Genomic DNA, 22,786 nt, shown 5'->3' on the forward strand with positions numbered 1-22,786 from the left:
AGAAAGAACATCCTTTCCCCACCTCCTATCAATCAGCTCCTCCTTCTGAACGCATGTAAGGCCCTGTCTTTTTGGCACTCTAGCCCAAGTGGCCCGCTGCTCCCTCACAGTGTGTCCTGCACTGTCTCTTTAAATAAAACTTCTTGCTGCTTTGCTGTTTCTGTGTGCTGTCTCAATTCTTTCAATATAATGCCAAGAACCTGGAAATACCAGTCCAGACAGCTAGTGACAACCAGCAACACATCCACCCAATTCCCCTAGTTGGCTGTCCCCCACCTTGGGCTCTGGGCTTTGTCAGGGATGGTGCTCACACAGAGCCAAGTGTGGCTGAGCTCAGGGCTGGCTCCTGCATCTCCTCTTCATTGAATTCCTCAGCCTCAATTTCAGGCGCCAGTGTGAGCCTTCCTGAGATTTCCCAGGTGCTGGCTCTGTCTCACTGTGTCCGGGTGTCTAATCCCCAGTCCCCTGCTTTGGCTCAGGGCTCAGCAGTGCAGGCTTGGCGCCACTGCAACACTGAGTCAAGGCTGAGAATCTCCAGGGTCCCCAGATGGCCCTGCTGACATGGAGGCTGCCTTGGCTGGCTCCCGGATCCAGGATGGCGCGAGGATGTGCGGAGTTGGGCCCTGTGCCTGCCCCTTGTTCGCTGTGTGACATGATCCAAGTCACTGTGCATCTCTGGACTCTTATCCACTCACCCAGAGCCTTTTGCCTGCTCTCAATCTCCTACTGAGTGAAACTCAGACTTAGCTGGCACTAGAACAGAGGTTTTGTTTTCCTGACGGGTCTTTATCCTGTCCTGTGCTTTGAAAGTCTTTCACGTACTGCACTTGGAGCCAGAGCAGAGGAGAGACCAGGAGAGACCTGGGAGAAATCATGGACAGGAGAGCAGACTCATAAAGACCAGAGGGCTTCCAGACCTCAGAGGACAGCACAGCCTGGCTGCTTTGGACTGTATCCTGCTCTTGTTGGTGGGTACAGTGACGAGTTCAGAGACATGCATGTTCCACCAGCGGTCATCCTCGCCCCTCTGTCCTCCCTCATGTGTGTTTGTGTGCACATATGCCATGCTGCATATGTGGAAGTCAGAGGACAACTTGTGGAGTTCATTCTTTCCTCCATCTTTTACATGGGTCCTGGGGATCAAAACTCAGGCTGCCAGGTTTGTGCAACAAGTGTTTTTATTTGCTGAGCCACCCACCAGCCCAATGCTCCATTTATTAAGACAGGCTCTCCCATTGACCTGGATCTCAAATAGGCTGGGCTGACTGGCATGGGAACCTCAGGGATTCACCTATCTTTATCTCCATGGTGCTGAATTACAAATGCATACACTATGGCTGGCTTTTTTTTAAAAAAGGGGTTCTGGGGACAGCATTTGGGTCCTCCTGCTTGTGGCAAGGACTTTAGTGATTGAGCTGTTTCCCCAGGCTACAAACATTGGTCTGTCTCAACAGAGAACTGCAATATTTGAACACTGGACTTGTGTCTAGGAGATGAAGCATGGGGTTGCTAGTAGCTATCTTCCGTAGATGTGGGGTTAAGATGGATGCCAAAAGGGAAGAAGCCAGGTAGAATTTGTTTTGATTTCTTGTTACTAGAAGACTAATATGTGATACAGAACCCAGGATAAAATTCATCTCCTGAAAGACCAAGTTGACTGCATAAGACCCTCTGGAGATCTCTGATGGTCACAGTGGTTTATGGGATCACCTGTAGGTGGCATCTTGCAGTCAGATGGGACACATGGATTCTAAACTAACAGCCTGGTGAGCCTGGACACCAGTGTCCTTGTCTTGTCAAACTCCAGAGATCTCTGGTTAGGAAGAGATTAGCTGATTGCTGTGAACCTCACAACCTAAGGCAAGTCTGCTCACAGTTCAGGGAAGAGGGATTAAGTAGATATTAAGCCTTGAACTTGCTAGAAGGAGGGGTACTTCCAAAGTCCCACCCGGAAACAAAGGTTGAGTGAGAAAGCCTGAACACCCTGATGTCCATTCTAGAATACAAGCTGCCCTTCCCTGATTCTATCCTAACCCCTGACAGCACTTCCCCAATGAACTCATGGGGCTTTGTCTGGGAGAGGAAGGCTGGATGAAACAGGGAGTCTGGGGCCTCCATCCTCCTAAGAGCAGCAGAGGAGGACAAAGATGAGATAGAGTAGAGTACCAGAACATTCTAGATTGATTCTATGGTTTGTTTTCAGAGTGGAATCTACTGACCTCACTGCAGATGCAAATTCAGGTGTCCTCTGTGGTAATATATTGTGTACCCTAATAAAGAATGCCTTAAGGATCAGAGGACAGAGCCAGCTACTAGATTAGACATAGAGGCCAGACAGTGGTGGCACACACCCTTAATCCTAAGGCAGACATCCCTGTGGATCTCTGTGAGTTCAAGGCCACACTGGAAACAGAGCCAGGCAGTGGTGGCACACACCTTTAGTCCCAACACTAAGAAGGAAGGAGGATGACAGGGCACAGAAAGGTATATAAGGCATGAGTAAATAGGAAGTCTCTCTCTTGAGGCTGAGGATTTTGTAGAGGTAGGAATGTGGCTGGCTTGTTCTGTTTCTCTGATCTATCAGTTTTCACCCCAATATCTGGCTCCAGGTTTTGTTTGTTTGTTTGTTTTCCAATAAGACCTTTTAAGATTTGTGTTACAGTCCTCCATTTTTCTTGTAATGTGCCTTGACATGTTCTGATTTCTACATGCATTTCATGGAACTTTCACTTTTGTGATGATACTTGGTGTTCTAATTTGCTTTCTATTGATGTGATAAACACCATTAGCAAAAGCGATGTGGAGAGGAAAGGGTTTATTTGGCTTATACCTCTGATCGTAGGGAGTCTGGTTGGGAACTCAAGCAGGAGCAGAGGCAGGGGCCACAGAGGAAAGCTGTCTACAAGCTTGCTTGCTGTGCTTCACTCAGCTGGCTTTCCTAAATAATCCTGGGCCACCTGCCCAGGGGTGGCGTTACTCATAGTGGGCTGGATCCTTCCACAGCAATGATTGATTAATCAAGTCAATGTCCTACAGACTTGCCGACAGGCCAATCTGATGGAGGCGTTTTCTCTGCTGAGGCTCCCTCTTCTCAGATGACCCTAGCTTGTGTCAAATTGACAAAACAAAGCTAACCTACCCAGCACTCAAAGGTGACTTGAAACTGATGCTTGATTATGAGCTGAAGAGGGGATGATTTTTCTGTTCTCTTCTCACGGCTGCTAGTTCTGTGCAGTAGCTAGAGGCAAAAGGACAGGGTCCCTACCTAGACACAGAGGGTGCAGAAGGTGCTACTGGCCCAGCAGGGATCTTTACTTTTGTCTTGTCAAGAGGATCCCAGATTCCCTGAGTGCCTGAGACCAAGAGTCTTCCTGTTGGCATCAATTGCTGAAAAAGTGGGTGTTCTCCTTCCAGGTCAACACTCTCCTTTCCCTCCTGTAAACCTTAAATCTGTTAGGCCTAGTTAGGGAAGGGGTTTAATGAAAACAGTATTAGGTGACGTCAAGGATGGCCTCACTGGCTATCCCAGGTGGCACTTGGCTCATGATGTAGTAATAAAGCCTGAACACCCTGATGTCCATTCTGACATGCAGTGTGATGAAATTGTTGGAGAGAAGCCGCAGGCTAGACCTCCCCAGGGACATCAGACCAACAAGAGGATGCCTATGGAGGCACACATCCCTGCCAGGACCCAGGGGTAGGCACAATGCCTGCGTAACAAAGATGATAGCTTTAGAAAACCAGTTTATTACCCCTTGTATCACATTTTCCTCTTGAGAGCCATGTACAAAATGACCACTAGGGGGCAGCCGCGACCTCCTTAGCAAGACACCTTGCTAATGAGAGGTGGACTTTCCGGAGGTGGTGAGACCTCACTGCTTCTAGCCCAGGGCTCACACAGAGTAGGTCACTACGGGTATGACACAGAGGGCAGCCAAAGCGAATTTGGAGGTGCCTGTATGGGGCTTAGTGAAAGAAATTTTCCTTATGCTTATAATTAAAATACAAAGTAAAAGAAAATTTTAGGTATTGAATTTGTAAGTCTAAACGAAAGACTCACAACTGTTTTACTACTAAACAATCGAAGCCTATGAGTATCCAATTATATGCTTGAAATGGCAATGTGATTTCTTTAAATTTTCCTGGGGTGTAATTGACAAGACATTTTGTTTGAACGAATTGGTGAAATAAAAATTACTCAGGTCCTTACAGAGGACCTGAGTTGAGTTCGGTTCTCCATCAGGTGGCTCACAAACACCTGTAATTCTAGCTCCTGGGGGATCCTATGCCTTTGGTCTCCATGGGCACCCTCACACACGTAATTAAAAATTTAAAAACAAATTACAAAAAATAAAAAAGTAACTTTTTTTTTTTTTAAACACAAGGTTTCACTGTGTATCCCAGGCTGGCCTGGGAATCACTATGTAAACCAGGCTGGCCTTGGACTTACAGGGATCTACCAGCCTTTACCTCCCCAGTGCTGGGATTAAAGACATGTGCCACCATGTCCCCTTACAAGCAAACATACAACCACTCAAAAATATATAGTGGTTGAAGTTATATTTGAAGATTATTTCAGCTTTCTCTCTCTCTCTCTCTCTCTCTCTCTCTCTCTCTCTCTCTCTTTTTTGGTTTTTCGAGACAGGGTTTCTCTGTGTAGCTTTGTGCCTTTCCTGGATCTCGCTCGGTAGACCAGGCTGGCCTCGAACTCACAAAGATCCGCCTGCCTCTGCCTCCCGAGTGCTGGGATTACAGGTATGCACCACCACCACCCGGCTCAGCTTTCTCTTTTCATTTTTTCCATCAGCAAAAGCACTGTTGACATTTCTTGTGAGAGGCAGTGGGTATGTGCCCACGGAAACTTTCCTGCTCAAACTCATAGAAAGGGGGTGATGTGCTGACTGGAAGAACACACGTATGATTGTAGAATATCCACCTTGTGACCCAAAGTGCTCCTGTGCTGAGAAAGACCAAACAGCCGTGTACCTAGCATGACTCTTTTCCTGCTTGGTCGTGTGGAGTTCTGATTTGCGTCTTCAGATCGGACATGCTTATTCCTTTCACTCACAAACAAACGCAGAAGTATCCGGTCTGGTATTGATACAACGTGGATGAGTCTCAAAACATTATCCCGACCGAAAGAAACCAGACACAAAAAGTACAGGCTGCGTGGTTCCATGTACTTGATGTTTGAGAAAGGAATAACAAATTTGTGCTGATAGAAAGCAGATGAACAGTTGTCTGGGTCAGTGGCAAGAGGGCAGAGGGTGACTATAAAGAGGCTCAGGGGACATTGGAGAGGACACAACAACACTCTCTCTCTCTGAAGGTTGATTTGAATTCACTGATTCCCACAGGTCACTAAATCCTTCCTTCCTCCCTCCCTCTCCCCCTTCCTCCCTCTCTCCCTTCCCTCCCTCTCCACATTCCTCCCTCTCTCCCTTCCTTCCTGTTTTCTTTTTGACAGGACCTCATGTGCCTAGCATGGCTTCAAACTTATGTAATTGAGAATGACCTTGATTCTTTAAAAACATTTTTTTTTCAGTTTTATGTATGTGGGTGTTCTGCCTGCATGTATCTGTGTACCATGTACATACCAAGGAGGCCAGAAGAGGGCATGAGATCCCTTGCAATTATAATTAAAGACCATTGTGAGCTGCCAGGTGGGTGCTGGGAATTGAACCTGGGTCCTCTGGAACAGCAGCCAGTGCTCTTAGCCACTGAGCCATCTCTCCAGTCATGACCTGGAAATCTTGGTCCTCCTGCCTCCACCTCCCATGAGCTGAGACAGGAGTGTACCACCACATTGTATTTAATTCAATATGTGCTGTCTTAGGGATCAGACTCCACCTTCCTCATATTAGGTCAGAACTCTACCAACTAAGCTACAGTCCCAGCCCCCAAGTCTTATTTTTCTTTTGATTTTCCCCCAACCAATAAAAAACTATAAAGCCTATTTTTAGCACATTGGCAGTTATGGTTAGGGTAGCTTGCCAACTCCTGGCTTAGAAAGGAGCATAGTATAGGAACTCTGAGGGCAGAGGGTTCTGGGGAGGAAGTGGGTCTCGAATGTCTGGCTCTCAGTCTGGTTAAGAAGCCTCAGCCTTTAGCTCTTGTTGGAGGCTCTCAGCTCCTGTGCGCTTTGAATGAAACCCAGAAGTTCCTTCAGCCTCTGAAGGAGCGGAATACACAGTTGCCATCCTTAACACAAATGGACTGATTAACTTCCAGTCTTCCGAATTTGACTTTCAAGTAAGTTTTCAGAAACCATCAGGGCCATGACACAAATAATAAAAGAGGGCCATAAATTGACATAAAATCTTGCCTGGGACTGTATTAGTCAGGCTTGTGTTTCTGTGACAGGCTCATTTGATAGAGAAAAGAAAGGCATTTAGCTCACATTTCTGGGGTTCAGGTCCAAGATTGGGTGGTCCCATTGGTTAGGCCTCTCCTGAGGGGGCTAAAGATGGGTGGCATCAGTGGCAGGGACCAGTGGAAGGGGGAGATTGCATCGTAACCCAAGAAGCCAGAGTTGTTTAGTGGCCAAACTCACTTGTCGTTTTGGTTCTGATAGTGTCTCACAGAGTAGCCCAGGATCACCTGGGACTCACTGTGTAGTTAGAGCTCACCTCAAACTCGCAACAAGACCTTGTTTAGCTTCCTGGGTGCTAGGAGTCCAGGTGTGAGCCACCATTCCTGCCTTGGGCTCACACTAATAACTTTTGTGAGATCCCAGAGGTCCCTTAAGACCTACCTTAATCTCTTTTAAGGGTGGCTCCCCCAGAGACCTAAAAATCTCCCACGAGGTCCCACCTCATGAAGGACCAACCACCTCTCAGCAGCTCCAGCAAACTCTGAACACAGAGAGCCCTTGAAGACACACTAGAACCATGCTCAGTCATAGCAGGCTTAGGCCTGAAGGGTCACAATGAACTAATGTCTGATTTTGTGGTTGTTTTTGAGTCTGATTTTGTGCTTTGTTTCCCAAGCTAGCCTCAAACTCTGAATCCTCTTGCTTCTGCCTCCCCAGTGCTGGGAATGACAGGTGTGTGCTACCTACCACAGTAGCTATCAAACTTCTTATGGATGAGGGCTATAAAAAGGCATCTGTTGTTGGGTGACTATCTGAGTAGGCCTCAGAGTAGGAGCTTTTCAGGTACCACCTCCAGGGAGGCCGTTGACAGTGGACTAGGCATCACTTTCCCTAGGATCCAGAGTGCATGCTAGGGAAGAAGCATGCTTTGTGGGGTGGTCAAGCAGGTCTCTGAGACTGCATGGTGCTGAGCTGTCTACACATCAGTAGCACCATCCCCACTCACAAATATCCACAGACATCTCTGCCTTTTGCTCGCTGTCTTCTTTGTGAGCCCCATGTCCCCGAGTTCCTGGATCCACCCTTGTCTTCCCTCCCCTCTCCCTGTTACAGAACACCTGTGAGGTCTGTGGGTCTTGTGACTGGGGGTTTCTGTCGAAATCAGGAATTGATACCACAGAGAGGTGTTGCGGTGGTGAGATCCTGTCAGGGATGGCCACCCTGATTTCTCCCTCTCTTCCTTCTTCCCTTCCCTTCCTTCTGCCCATTCTCCAGGTGCCTCTGTGCAGCCAACCCATGGTAACTTCAGCTTCCGGGACCTGCCTCCCTCCAGGGCTGGACCACACTGTGTGTATCCCAGTGCTGTCCCTCTAGAACCCAGTGCAGGGCAGAGACCAGAGTGGACACTGATAGCGTTCTTTAGCTGGAACAGAGTCAGTAGTTCAGTAGGGGGACCGCCCAGGCCTGACTGGAAACTAGAGCTATAGCCAGCTCCCCTGCCTGTCCTCAGGGGCCCTTGGCCACTTGGGATAGCGGCCTGTTGTTACACTCCGGAACAGTCTGTCATGTGTACTGATGGGAAATCAGGGGGGAGAGTGGGATGGGGACCAAGGAGGGAAGCTTGTAATACCACAGGGCTGAGAGGAAAGGGGACCAGGACAGGGACAAGGCCAGGGATACAGAAAGGACTCTGGCCTGGGTCAGAGAGCCAAGCAAAGAGCAGGGAAAGTGAGATCTCTGCCCCAGCCTTGACCCTGAGCACCTGCTTGGGTCTAAGAGAGAAGCCAGCGACCTATCTCCGGGGACAGCCATGAACACAGCATGGGGAGTCCCAGAAGCGCTCAGGTCTAGTAACCAGAGGTGGGCTCTCCTGGCTCCCCCTCTGCAGGCCTTTGCTGCAGGGAGTTTCAGCTGTCAGGTTTCCTGGGCTGCGGCTCCAGCGGATAACTGCCGTGGGAGAGAAGTTTGAGGTGCAGGAAGGGGACCTCTCTGGGGCCCAGGATTTTGGGGCCGCTGTGGAGCTTCAGACAGCTGGTGTCTTGAGCTGCCATTGCCCCAGCCTCCATCTTCAGCCCGCTGTTTCTCTCTCACAAAGCATATCAGGAGGCCTTCTAGTAGCTGGCTGGGCAAAGATAAGTAGTTAGGATAAAATAGACCACATCGCCGGAGCATCAGTTCGACATGAATATCGGTGTGAAATGTCACCTCCACTTATGTTTATATTAAAACAAACATGTAATTAGGAATAAAAGCCATTTCTACAGATCTATTTACGAAAATAGCGAGCCCTTGCAGAAACCACACATTTCAGAGGTGTGCCCCGGCTGCTCCCAGAGTCTTGGCTTCTGTGCTCTTCCTCAGGTGGCACTGCACACTTTGCAAATGAGGTAAATGAGTTTGGGGTGGGGAGGCATGAGTTTGGGGTGGGGAGGCATGCCTGGCGTAAGGAGAGGCGAGAGTGGCATCAGTCATGCTGCCGGACTCCGCATGCAGCAGGGTATTTATGACAGGGCAGAGAATTTGAAGCTAGGCAGTGTGCTAGACACTTTTCTTGTTGCTGTGGTAATATACTTGAGAAAAAGAGCTTAAGGAAGGAAGAGGCCAGGGAGGCAGCTCAGGGGGGAAAATGCTTGCCACGCAAGCACGAGGACCTGAATTTTCAGTCCCCGGTTGACTGGACTCTGTAGTGCCAATCTGGAATCCCAGCGTGCCTTTGATGAGACGGGAGAAACCCTAGAAGCTGTGAGTAAACAAGGGACCCCGCTGCAAACATGGTGGAAGCTAAGGACCCCTGAGAGTGTCCTTTTGTGCACACTGTGGCAATACACGTCTGCAATCACACACGCACACACACACACACACACACAAGTGTGTGCACACACAGATGGAAGTGGGGTAGATTTAATTAAAAAAATAAAGGAGGAAGGGCTTATTTGGGCTTACAGTTTGAGAACAGTCCACACGGCAGGGAAGGCATGGTGGCAGGAGCGTGAGGATGCTGGTCACATCCCTGGTCACATGGTGTCCCCTGAAGCAGGGAGAGATGTGTGTTCGGGCTGGGCTCACTGTCTCCTTTCTGTTCTGATTCTGCCGCCCATGAGATGCTGCTGCTCACACCGAGAGTGGGATGTCCTCCTTCAGTTGAACTTTTCTGGAAACACCCTCACAGACACAGCTAGAGTTGTGTTTCTGTGGTGTCTGAGTCAGTGTTCTATTGTGTGAAGAGACACCGTGACCACAGCAACTCTTATAAAAGGAGGCATTTAATTGGGTCTGGCTTACAGTTTCAGGGGTTCAGTCCACTGTCATCATGGCAGGAAGCATGGTGGTGCACAGGCAGATGTGGTGCTGGAGAAGGAGCTGAGAGTCTACAGCTGAGAGTCTGGATCTGCATACAGCAGGAAGAGAAAGTCTGAGCTTGGCATGGGCCTTTTGAAACCTCAGTGCCCTCTCCCAGTGACACACTTTCTCCAACAAGGCCACACCTCCAATCTTTTCAAATAGTGCCACTCCCTAACCAAGTATTCAAATACTTGAGTCTCTGGGGGCCATTCTTATTCAAACCACACGTGGTGAATTTGGTTCAAGTTGAAAATGAAGACAGTCTTCACAGGTGGTTTAGTTTTTTTGTGTTTGGTCAGAGAGGTGGCAATAACAATCTTTGGGCATCACACCATGTTTCCAGCCAATCAGTCATGTGTAGTGACAGGGATGGTGGGCAGTGAAAAAGAGTTAGGGGCTGGGCATCAAGAGCTTGATTTTGACCAGCTCTTTTGGTGCCTGTCCTGGATCTCGCTCTATAGCCCAGGCTGGTCTCGAACTCACAGAGATCCTGCCTCTGCCTCCTGAGTGCAGGGATTAAAGGCGTGTACCACCACCACCCGGCGGCGGCGGCCAGCTCTTTTAATAATGGAGCACAGAAGCTTGAGGCAAACTACCTCCCCCTCTCGGTTTCACCGTCCCTATCTGAAGCATGTTGCGGCCACGCCAGATCTGCTCTTAACCCTTGGCTCCTGCGACAGCGGGGTGGGACAATGGCTAGTCTGTCCAGGACTTCTAGATCAGTTGGGCTTTACCAGACCACTCTACAGTCCCCGAGAAAGGTACAGCCTGCAGCTCAGCCACCTACTTCAGCATAACAGAAGACAGCTAAAGGGGCTCCCACAGGCCTTTATTGGGGCTCATCAGGTTGTGAGAGCAGAGGTTGCTCTAGGCAGGGTGTGTGTGTGTGTGTGTGTGTGTGTGTGTGTGTGTGTGTGGTGGGTACCATAGGCGACCTTTAGCCACAGGATGGGAAGAACCCCCAATCCTGGCTAAGGGTCAGCACCCAAAGGGTCTTTATCTCTAACACCCTCACTTCTGCTGCCTTCTCCCATCTGCCGGGTTCTTTGCCAGCACTGTCCCACCTGGCCACCAGCCTGGGAGGGCGTCAGGCACACCTACTCAGCTCCCTACTCAGAGGGTAGTCAGCTCCTGCAGGGGAGGGTGGAGTCTCAGTATGGAGATTTGATTTACTCCTTGCTTTTCACATTGTCCCCCTTTCTTCACCTGTACTAAGTGTGGATTATCTTCGAGTATCCCTGGATTAGTGGGATAAAAAGCTACCGTCCTCCAGGATAATTCTCCAGAGGGACAGGTCAGGGAGGGACACAGGGGAGTTATGCTTCTTTCTGAGGACTCTGGTCCCACCCTACGGTCCCATTTCTCATCCAGCCTCCAGTTCAGCCCTCAGCTTTTGCAGGTCCCGTCAGAAACAGCTTCTTTCTTGTCTGCGTGACTCTTTGCACTGGCTTTTGCTTCAGCCCGCCACTGTCTGTCCACTCACTCTTCCAACACCACCATCGTGATCTCTCTCTCTGTCTCTCTCTGTCTCTGTCTCTCTGTCTCTCTCTGTCTCTCTCTGTCTCTCTCTGTCTCTCTCTCTGTCTCTCTCTCTATCTCTGTCTCTGTCACACACACACACACACACACACACACACACACACACACATATACACACCCCACTTCATTTCATTACCTTCCTTAATGGGTGTCAGGAATGAATGGGGACATCATGAGTGTTTCACCTCCCAAATATGTCTTAGTCATATTTGACACACTGCCCTGTCACCACTCACCTTTCAAAACTGTTCTTGTCAAGAACAGCCACAGATGACCTCATCTAACCGTCACTCTGCTGTCCGCGTGGTCCGGCAGCTTCCCCTGCACTGGCCACCCCCTTGGTCTTGGTCTTTTGTTCCGCACACTAACACACTCCTCTCACCTGTGGTCTCACCACTGTTTGCTTTCTGTGGTGCTGGGGATTGGTCCCAGGTCCTCAGAATCCTTAGGCAGGCCTCTCCCACACTAAGCTACATCCGAACTCCATCTTTCACTTGTTGAGACACTAAGTTGCCCAGACTAGCCTTGAACTTACTCTGTAGTCTAATCTGGCCTTGAACTTCACATTCTGCTGCCTCAGCCTCTGGGAGGTTGGGGTGACAGGCCTGCGCCCTGACTCTTGCTTCACTGGCTGCTCTTTACTTTTCTCTTTGCTGCTGAATGCCTGTCAGAGCCAAACTGTTTACATGACGCGACCACTCCAACCATCTCCTGATTGGCACTCATGTTCCATCATGGTTCCTTACATTCCACGATCCTCCTTCCATTCGGGAGACAAATGAATCCATTAAAAGTGGTCCATCAGAGGGGCTGGAGAGATGACTCGGTGGTTAAGAGCACTGGCTGCTCTTTCAGAGAATCCAGGTTCAATTCCCAGTACCCACATGACAGCTCACAACTGTCTGTAACTCCACTTCCAGGGGTTTTGATACCCTCACATATAGGCAAAACACCAACACATATAAAGTAAAACAAGAATAAATAATTAATTAAAAAATGGTCTATCAGGGGGCTGGAGAATTGGTTCAGTGGTTAGGAGCACTTGCTGTTCTTGCAAAGGACCCAGGTTTAATTCCCAGCACCCACATGGAGGCACATCACCTCCTCACGCACCAGGCATGCATTTGCTACACAGACATATATGCAGGCAAAACACTCATATACACAAAATAAAATAAATATAAAACAAAATGGTCTATCAAGTTGTGCTATATGCTTGTTTAGAAACAGTGACTTCTTATTCCTTGTAAGGAAAGCCTAATCAAGGCCACACTTCTTGGCAAAGCCATCTTTGTCCTGGTGTGGTGATATTTTGCTTGTGCTCTAACAAATAAAGCTTGCTTGGAGATCAGAGTGTGGAGCTAGCCACTAGTTAACCATAGAAGCCAGCCAGTGGTGGCTCACACCTTTAATCCCAGCACTTGGGAGGAGGAAGCAGGGAGATCAGGAGTTCAAGGCCACCCTGGGCGACAGGAGACTGATCCAGCCTAAAAGAGAAACAGCCAGGTGGTGGAGGCTCATGCCTTTAAACCCAGCACTAGGGAGGTGGAGACAGTAATACAAGGTGGGAGGAGATGGGAGCTCAGCCCCTTCCAGTCTGAGGATTCCTAGAGGTAAGAAGTCTCTCCAGGGGCTGCTCCTTTACTTCTCTGGTCTTTCAGCATTTACCCCATGTCTGACTCCAAGTTTTTATTGTTAAGACCACAGGCCTCAGCCATAGTGACATTTTTGCTTGCTCCTGATCCAGTTCTAGACCTTGGCTAACACTCTTCTTCTCCTGGTCCTTGTCATCACTGTTTTCCTTCTTCTGAGAGGCTTGCTTAGTCAGCTCTAGCCAGCGTGGACAACTGTCTCCCAAATCATAATCTCTGGAGCATCATTTTGTTTTGCTTCTGCTTGAAGTATTCAGAGTGGAGGCACCGGATGTATTGTTACATGCCTGTAATGCCAGTTACCAGTGAGGTGGAGGTATGAGGATCATGAGTTTGAGTGAGGATCATGAGTTTGAGTGAGGGTCATGAGTTTGAGGCTAGCTTGGGCTGCATAATGAGTTTCCGGCCAGCTTGGGCTACAAACAATATCTCGTCTCAAAACAAAGCAAAGCTTGGGGCTGGAGAGATGGCTCAGTGGCTAAGAGCACTCATTGCTCTTTCAGAGCACTTGGGTTTTGTAGTGGGTAGCCATTCCAGCTTTGATCTGGAAGTTCCAACCCCCATTGAGGTTTCAGTAACTGCCACACCTACAAGGCAGGGCTGAGAGAGAGGACCCTGAAGACCCAAGATCTGGATGGGCCAGCTCTCTTGGTTCCTGGACCATGAAGGCTGGAGGTAGACAGAGCAGAGTTCTCCAGAGAACACCGCCGGACTTCGCCACACCTTTCCCAGACCCTGTTACCTATCCCTTCACTTGTAAGTTACCCCCACAAAATAAACCTCCCTTTTAACTACTTGGAGTGGCCTTAATAATTTCACCAATAGGGTTTGGTTCCCAGTACCTACATGGAGGCTTACCACCATCTGTAACTCAAGTTCTGGGAGCTGATGCTCTCTTCTGGCTTCTGAGGCCACTGCACGTATGTGGTGAACGTAAGTACAAGCAAAGCAAAGCAAAATAAAAACAAAACCAAACAAACAAAACAAAAAAGCAAACACAGCAAAGGCAAAAAGTTCGAGGCTAGCCTTGGCTACATAGCAGTTTGGAAGCCAGGCTAGACTCTGTGAAATCCTGTCTCAAAACAAACATCTTCCACTCCAATATTAACTCTGAGAAGAAGGGTTCTCCTCTGTTTTATTTTGTTTTTTTAAATTTTTGGGTCTCTACTTAATGCACAATTTGGAATACACTAGGTGCTCAATAAACATATGCATGCTATGTAAATGAGTGATCAGGTAAGCTAAAGGGACCAGGAGTGGGGACAGTCCCTTGAGATGTGGGCAGGAAAGGTGCTAAGTGTGTTTCTGGCACCTTTGCTTCATCTGAGGCCGCTCACCGTGCAGTCTGTTGATTCTATAGAAAACTGGTGAGCAGACATTGAAGAGTCAGGCGGTGCTGGGACAGTGGATGGGAGTGTGACCGTTAGAGTGACCATACAGAAGGTGCTGTCCTGAAAGGTGTTACTCCAGTCCTCTGTCCCCAGCAGCCCAGCTCTTGTACTGTAACATTCTATAACTTTCCATGGCTCTTTGCAACTTACTGGGAGTAATTTTCCACATGGCAACCTAGCTCCATTGAGTGCAGCTGTAAGGATAGGGGCCCCAAACAGCTGGGAGGGACAGAGAGATTGGAAAGGGAAGAGCTGGTGCCACTGGCTCCTGGGTCTTCATGGGGGGAGTCCTGGTAGGTGAGTTTTTCTTTGTGGCTCCTTAAAGAGAAAGGTTAAAAAGGCTATAATACTGTCACACTTACATCCATTCACCTAGGTCTGTGTTCACGGTTTGTGGCTCATAACTCATAATATTTTCCAAGTGTCTAAAACAATACGGTTAAAGTAGTTGGTCTTTGGTCCTTGGTTCATAAAGCATCTTGGGACCAGATGCACTTACCAGCATCCTCACAAACCACGGTCTCTCTGACCTCTTTTTCTCCCCAAGCTAAGCCAGAGGAACTAGAACCTCTCCTCCTGGAAGCAGGGCCATAAGAACCTAAAGTGACACCCATCCTTTGATATACTGTCCTAGTTCAGTGTCCACTGCTGTGATAAAACACCAGGGCCAAAAGCAATTGCAGAGGAAACTCAAAGCAGGAACTTGGAGGCAGGAACTGAAACAGAGGCCATGGAGGAATGTTGTCTACTGGGCTGCACTCCATGGTTGCTCAGCCTGCTTTCTTACATCATTTCAGGACCACCTGCCCTGGGGTGGCATCACTACAATGGGCTAGGCCCTCTCACACCAATCATTAATCAAGTAAATGCCCCAAAGACATGCCAATCTGATGGAGACATTTTCTCAACTGAGGCTCCCTCTTCCTAGATGACCCACACATGTGTTGAGTTGGTGAGAGCTAACCAGGACACTCCCCTACCTAGTCTGGTGATGAGTCATGAGACCTTATTCAGTTGATTTTTCATTGTTTTGACCACATACCTGACAAACAGCAACTTCAGAGAGGGAGGGTTTATTTGGACTCACAGTTTGAAGGAACACAGTCCACTGTGGCCAAGGAATGGTGATAAGAGCAGCTTGGGCCATGGTACTGACCTGGAAGCCAACCATGGGAAATCCAGTGCTCAGCTGGCTTTCTCCTCTGTTCCATTCTGTTTCCCAGCTTGGGGTATGCTCAGGGTAAGTCTTGCCTTTCCAGAGAAACCTTTCTGGAAACATCCACAGATGTATTTCCATGGTGATTCTAAATTCAATTAAGTTGACAGTGAAGACCAATCACAAGATCCCCACTTCAGTAGTGGTCCTGTTCCTGGGTGGAGGGAGTGCTGTTGAGGGGCCAAGAACCCAGCCAGGACTGGCTGAGTCCACAAGACAGAAGCTCCAGAACCGAAGGCTCTTCCAGGCTGCATTTGTATCTGTTAATGTGTCCTTTACAATAAAGGTCATGAGAAGTGTTCTCCAAGCTCTGTGACCTCCCCATCCCTGACTCTGAGCAAATCAGTTGAACCAAAGGAAGGGATTGTGGAGTCCCCAGTTTTAAGCCAGGCAAACTGAAGTTTTAGAGGCCCAGACTTGTGAGTGGCATCTCGGTGGTAGCATAGTGACATTGACTGTAGGTAGGTGGTGTCAGTCTTGGGGTAGAGGGTATCTCTGAGCATCTGCCGAAGAACTGATTGCTTGCTGGTGAGAAAACCCTGTGTGTACTTCAGAATCACAGAGATGGCCTGTGTTGTGAGTACACACAAGAGTTAAGTTTCTGTTTTGGTTTGTGCCATGTGTCTGTAGAGAAGTCCATTCTGTCTCCCAGTTAGATCTGAAATGTGTGGTTTTAAGCTCAGAGCAAATATTAAGACACCTTCTCCCCAGGAGTTTGGGCTGGAGCCTGGGGCATGCCTATTTATCATGGTTTCCTCTCCTTTGTGATTCTCTGTGGTTATTGATGTCTTTGGCTCTGGGAAAAGAACCAGAAACAAAAATAGCAAGCCATGTATGAAAATAGAGGGAGAGCTCAAATGTGAAGGTTTTCAGGAGTGGACGGAGAGAGAGGCAGAGCCCCTCAGAGCATTTCCTTTAGAGCGGCTGGGGAAGCCCCAGTGGGATCGCAGCACTCCCACAGGTCTTTTCCAGAGCTAAGGGGGCTGGGATGGGTCAGGCTGGCAAAGCTGGCATGATGGACCGCTCACAGGCTCAGCAGGAATTACAGGTACTAGTGTTAGCCGTCCCGAGGAGAGCTGGAGCTGGAGCTGGCTGTGTCCTTGCAGCCCTGGCTGCCAAGGCTCGCCACTGCCGCCACTGCCGCCACTGCCGCCACTGCCGCCACTGCCGCCACTGCCTGTGGCTGTGCCTCTCACTCCTAGCACTTTTGGGAAGAGGCAGTTGGAGAAAAATGCTCACTCATCTTGTAGTGTCTTGGCATTTCCCAGCACTGTGTTCTTACTGACTCACCAGCCCGGCGGCCTGGCAAGTTCTCCTCTTGTGTTTTGCTTTTTTTTTTTTTTTTTTAAAGAGAGCTTCAGGGTGAAGCCCTGACCATTTTTCCTAGGATTAATTTGTTTCATTTTATATATATGGACATTTTGCCTACACATATGTAAGGGCAACATGTGCATGCCTGGTGCCCACTGAGGCCAGATGAGTTATTGGATTCTGGGGAACTTGATTTACAGACAGTTGTGAGCTGCCATGTTGGGGCTGAAAACTGAACCCAGGTCCTTTGCAAGAACTGCAGGTGCTCTGAACCCCTGGGCCATCTCTCCAGGCCCATCCTGTCATGTCGAGTGATTGCTGCTTCTTAGGCCCCTTTCATGTCCTATCTGGTTTTTAGTTTAGATTTTTCTCACAAATCCATGAACTTCTGTACTGTCTGGGACACCTACAAAGCAACAAAGCGTGTATGGGGCTTGTTCCCCAACATTCTGGCTTGTTCTACCATTTTTAGAGGAGACAGTGCTTACCTGGCCTGCTCCATATGAGCCTCAGGATATAATCGGGCCACTACCTTCTGGAATGCAGCTGGCCTGCTGAGGCAGAAACTAGCGCTCTGTAGGCATGGAAGGGAAAGGGGCCAATGATGACAGCTACAAGCTGGCCACATACACTTGAGAACAAAGACACCACAGTTTAATTCACAGCTAGCAAGCAGATCCCTCCAAGGTCAGAGGCAGGCCACACCTGCAAGGTCATAGATGCCGGTGAGGGGCCACTGGCCAGCTGACAGCCAACACCGGTAGCGAACAGAGCAGAATCATAGATGTAGAAGTCACAGATGAACAGAGCTGGGCACCAGTGTGTGACACACACACACCCCCCCAATGCCCCCAAAACTGCTTGAGCAGCATGTGAGTAGTACGCAATCATCTCCACAGGTGGGCCAAGAGAATATGCCAGTATTCTGCCGACCCTAGATGGTTTTGCCCCCAAATGTGCTTAGAGAATGAACCGATTTCTACTTAATTTCTACAAAGTCTGTGAGGCTACTATTAGCCTTGTCTTTGTAGACAATAAATGCTAAAAGTCATTGAGAGTTCTGCCACACAGCAAGCACTTCTGTGAACACCCTGCATGCAGCAGAAAAGTTCCACGTGGGGCTGGGTTTGTTGACAATCTGGATTGGAAGCAACAGAAACCAATTCTGGCTAGCAAAGAAACTTTACTGATATGATGGTAGAGTATGCCATGGACAACTTATCAGAGGAAGAGTTAGTGTGCCAAACATGGGCATTCAGGGAACAGTTTTGGCCTGGTTTTATAGGTACCTCAGAAGGTGGATTTGGAGATTCATCTGGTGCAGGCTCAGGGGCTCCCCAGTCCCTATGTCTGTTTTAAATGTCACATCCCTGGGAGTGAGAATCTGATTGGCCTTTCTGGGATCATTTACCTGTTTCTGAACCAATCAAATTGAAGGACTCTGTAGCTCAGGCAGATGACCCTGAGAGTGGCCATCTTTACATGGAGGTGTTCTCAGAGAAGCAGATTCACTCTGAGTCATTTATCAAAAGGCTACTAACCACATGCTTGTGTTTCTAGCAGCTGGGATCCTGGTTCAAATGTGGGTAATGGAAGAGAGGATTAAGTGGGAAGAGCCTGGGGCTAGCAACAGGGACAGTGCAGTATGTTGGGGTTACAATCCCAGGCCTGAAGGAAGGGGAGGCTTCTAGGACTTGTGGAGATTGGTGTAAGAGACACCTGCTTGAAAGCAGCTGTGCTGCTTGGGCGGGGGTGGGGGAGTCAGCCTCTTTCTGCAGCCCTGCAGGATGGGATCCAGGTGCAGAAGCACCAACATGTCATGTGCCTCCTGCCCTCCCATTCATTTCTCTGGTCAACTGGAAGAAGTCAGAGGGCAAAGGAGTCCCTGGAGACTGTCTGGAAAAGGCCAGCCTTCTAGGACACAGGTCAGGGTGGGGAGGGTGGGGAGCAGATAGGGAGGTGAGAGTGGGAGTCAACACCATAAATCCAGTTTATGGGTGAGTGACTAGTCCAAAGTTTGGAGAAGGAAGTTAGTAACCCCTTAGGTTGACACAGGTAACTGGAGGGAAGTCTTTGGAGCTAATTTTTGGTGGTTTGATACAGTATCTTTCATGTAGTTCAGGTTGGCCTAACTCTCTGTGTAGCTGAGGATGACCTTGAACTCATCATTCCCTTGTCTCTGCCTCCTCAGCTCTAGGATTTCAGGCACATACCACCATACCTGAGGAAATGGTGAAATGGTGGGATTTGAACTCAGAGTCTCATGCTAGGCAGGCACTCTACCAACTTAGCTATGTCCCCAGCCCTAGAACCCGTGCTTCTGGATGGTATTCTCTGTCACCTCTCAGATGAAGAGCCTGAACTCAAACATCCCCAGAACTATCCACACAGCTCAGGTGAGCGACTTAGGACAGAAGGTGTTCCCTCTTAGCTGCCAGAGCAAAGCCTCTCACCTGCCTCCTCAGAATGGTCCAGAGAGACTTGGACTCCCATTCTTTCTTCAGACCCCCCCCCCCCAGGTTTTTGGGGCCATGTGGTTTGGACACTCAGGGGCAGCATAAGTACCATCCATGCTTGAATGGAGCACAGGCAGTCCTACTCTCCTGTGGACAGGGATGTGATGGAGATTTAAACCATATTTCAATTAAGCCTCACTTCTCTCAGTCCTCAGGAGAGCACAGCTAGGCCCAAACCACAGACTTGTGAGAGCAAATGCATTATGAGGCGCCTGTCCATTACACAGATGGGCCCACTGGCACCTCATTTGTCTGACCACTCACTTTCCTACCATTGCCTGGAGCCAGTCAGTTATGTAGAGAGAACTTCATTAATAATAATAATAATAATAATAATATTCTCTGCACGGCTTTATTTCTTGTCTCATGGTTTTCCTCTTCTTTAGCTGTAAGAGGTAATGCTTGGCATACATTTACTGTGTATTAGGTACAAGGATTACCTCATTTCATCTTGACAATAAACCTAGGAGGTAGGGTAATAATACTTACTCCCCACCTCATAAATGAGGAAACCAGAGCTTAATGTGGTGCCTAAGGCAACATAACAAGCATTGGATCCAGGATCTGAGCCCAGAAATATGAACTGCTATTGGTTAAATTATTAAGGCCACTCCACGTAGTTAAAAGGGAGGTTTATTTTGTGGGGTAACTTACAAATGAAGGGGTAGGTTACAGGGTCTGGCAAGGGTATAGCGCAGTCCGGCGGTGTTCTCTGGAGAACTCTGCTCGGTCTACCTCCAGCGTCCAGAGTCCGGGAACCAAGAGAGAGAGCTCTTCGCGATCCTTGGTCTTCCGCTTCCTCCTCCGCCCCGCCTTGTGGGCGTGACCATTACCGAAGCCTCAGTGGGGGTTGGAACTTCCAGGCCAATGCTGGGATGGCTACCCACTACAAACTGCAGAGACAGCATAGCTCATCCATGATGCCTGTTAGTACCTCGGATGACCTGTACTCATAAAAGAGTGGACACTAGTTACCCTTCTTCCCTTTCAAGTGTGAATTCCGATATATGTGCGGAATAGGGACACAGTGGAGACAACAGGTGATCACCAAATATGTGTGCTCTTTAACAGAATGTCTTTCATGTCTGAGTGTTTTGTGCATGTATGTACATGCATGTCTGGTACCTGTAGAGGCCAGAAGAAGGTGTCATATCCTTTGGAACTGGAGTTACAGATGGTGGTAAGCTGCCATGTGGGTGCTGGGAACTGAACTCAGGTCCTCTGCAAGAGCAGCAGGTGCTACCTGCTGAGCCATCTCTCCAGCCCCATGTATTCCTTCAAGTTCCCCTTTCCAGTGGAGTTCAAGTTGATCTGTAAAACTGTGTCTGGTCTGTTAGAGGGTGGCAGAAGTGATCTGCATCAGACTCAGCTCAGGTACAAACCCTCCCACCCATTTTCCTCCCTTTTCCTGTTTCCAGAAAACAGTTGGAGGGCTCTAAGCCAACTGAGTCGCCACAAGTAAAGAGCTGTTACTGTTTGGAGAGAGCCAAGCTACAGGACTGACAGCCTCCGCTGAATGGTGATGTGTGAGGCATGAGCTGGTGTAGGATCAGACTAGATTTGGGGGCATTTTTGTTTTGATACATTTGTTAAGTGCATGAAAAAGCCAAACTCGGGGTAAATTGGACAGAGACTTGCCGAACGCATAAGACACAACTCGACTATACGCTCAAAGAAGTGTGTGTTAGCTGCAAAGACAGAAGTAGATTGAGAAGGGGCTGGTGAGATGGCCCAGTGGTCAAGGAGCTTGCTGCCAGGCCTGACGACCTGAGTTTGACCGCCAGGACCCACATGTGGAAGGAGAGAACCACCTCCTGCAAACCGTCCTCTGACTTCCATTGCATGCTGTGGCATGAGTGCACACACACACACACACACACACACACACACACACACAGACACAGATACACAGTCACACATACAGACACACAGAGACACACATACATACATACACACACATACACAGTCACACATACAGACACACACACAGACACACAGAGATACACACAGACAGACACACATATACACACATACACAGACACACACAGACATATACAGACACACATACATAGACACACAGACACACACACATACACAGATACAGACACACATATACACACACAGACACACATACATACACACACAGACACACACATACCCAGACACACCACAGACACATACACACATAGACACACAGATACACACACACACACACACACACACACACACACACACACACTTACATAGACACATAGACACATACAGACACAGAGACATACACAGACATATACACACACAGACATACACACAGACACACATACAGACAGACACACACACACATACCCAGACACACCACAGACACACACACACATAGACACACACACACACACAGACACACACACACACACACACAGACACACACACACACTTACATAGACACACAGACACACACAGACACACATACACAGATACACACACATACTTACATAGACACACAGACACACATACACACAGACACACACACACCAAGTGAACAAAGGTAATAAAAATGAAAACAACAACAAAGCTTCCTTGAAAAGAACTAGACTGAAAGGATAAGGGTGGGTCTTGGGGGCTGGAGAGATGGCTTAGAGGTTAAGAGCACTGACTGTTCTTCCAGAGGTCCTGAGTTCAATTCCCAGCACCCACGTGGTGGCTCACAACCATCTGTAATGAGATCTGGTGCTCTCTTCTGGCCTGCAGTCATACATGCTGTATACATAATAAATCTTAAAAAAAAAAAAGAGTGGGTCTTGGTTACTCTTCTAGAGCTGTGGTGAGCCAGGACCAGGGAACTTCTAGAAGAGCGCAGTTAAGCATTTGATTGGGGGCCTGCTTACGGTTACGGGTTATGAGGGTGAGCCCACAACCATCATGGTGGACGACATGGCAGCAAGCAGGCTTGGGGGTGCAGTAGCTGAGAGATTACGTCTGAGCTGCGAGCAGGATGCAGAGAAAGGAGAGGCAGGGGAGAGAGGGGGACCCTGGGGAAGGAAAGACTGAGCCTGGGCCTGGCATGGGCTTCTGAAGCCTCGGAGCCATGTACACCTTCTCCAACAAGGCATACCTCCTAACCCTTTCTTCAAACAGTTCCACCAACCAGGGAACAAGCATCCAGACACGGGAGCCTAGGGGGCATTCTCATTAGACCAAATGGAAAAAGATGCGCCATGCAAACGGTAACTGAAAGAAAGCCGGTGTGATTAACAGCAGACAAAATAGGTTTCCAGGCAAAAATTGTTGCTAGACAAAGACAAACACTTTTACAATCATAAAACAGTCAAAGCATCAAAAATATATGAAACTTGGAGCATATGTGCCTTCACTAACACAACCCAAAATGCATGAAGCAAAACTGGAAAAAATGGAGTAGTTATCAGAAATACTCAACACCTCACTTTGAGTAGTACACAGGGCAACTGGACAGATTACAGGGACAGGCTGGAATAAAAATGAACTTGAATAAA

Source organism: Onychomys torridus, chromosome 1, assembly GCF_903995425.1.
Source record: "Onychomys torridus chromosome 1, mOncTor1.1, whole genome shotgun sequence".
Taxonomy (NCBI): Eukaryota; Metazoa; Chordata; class Mammalia; order Rodentia; family Cricetidae; genus Onychomys; species Onychomys torridus.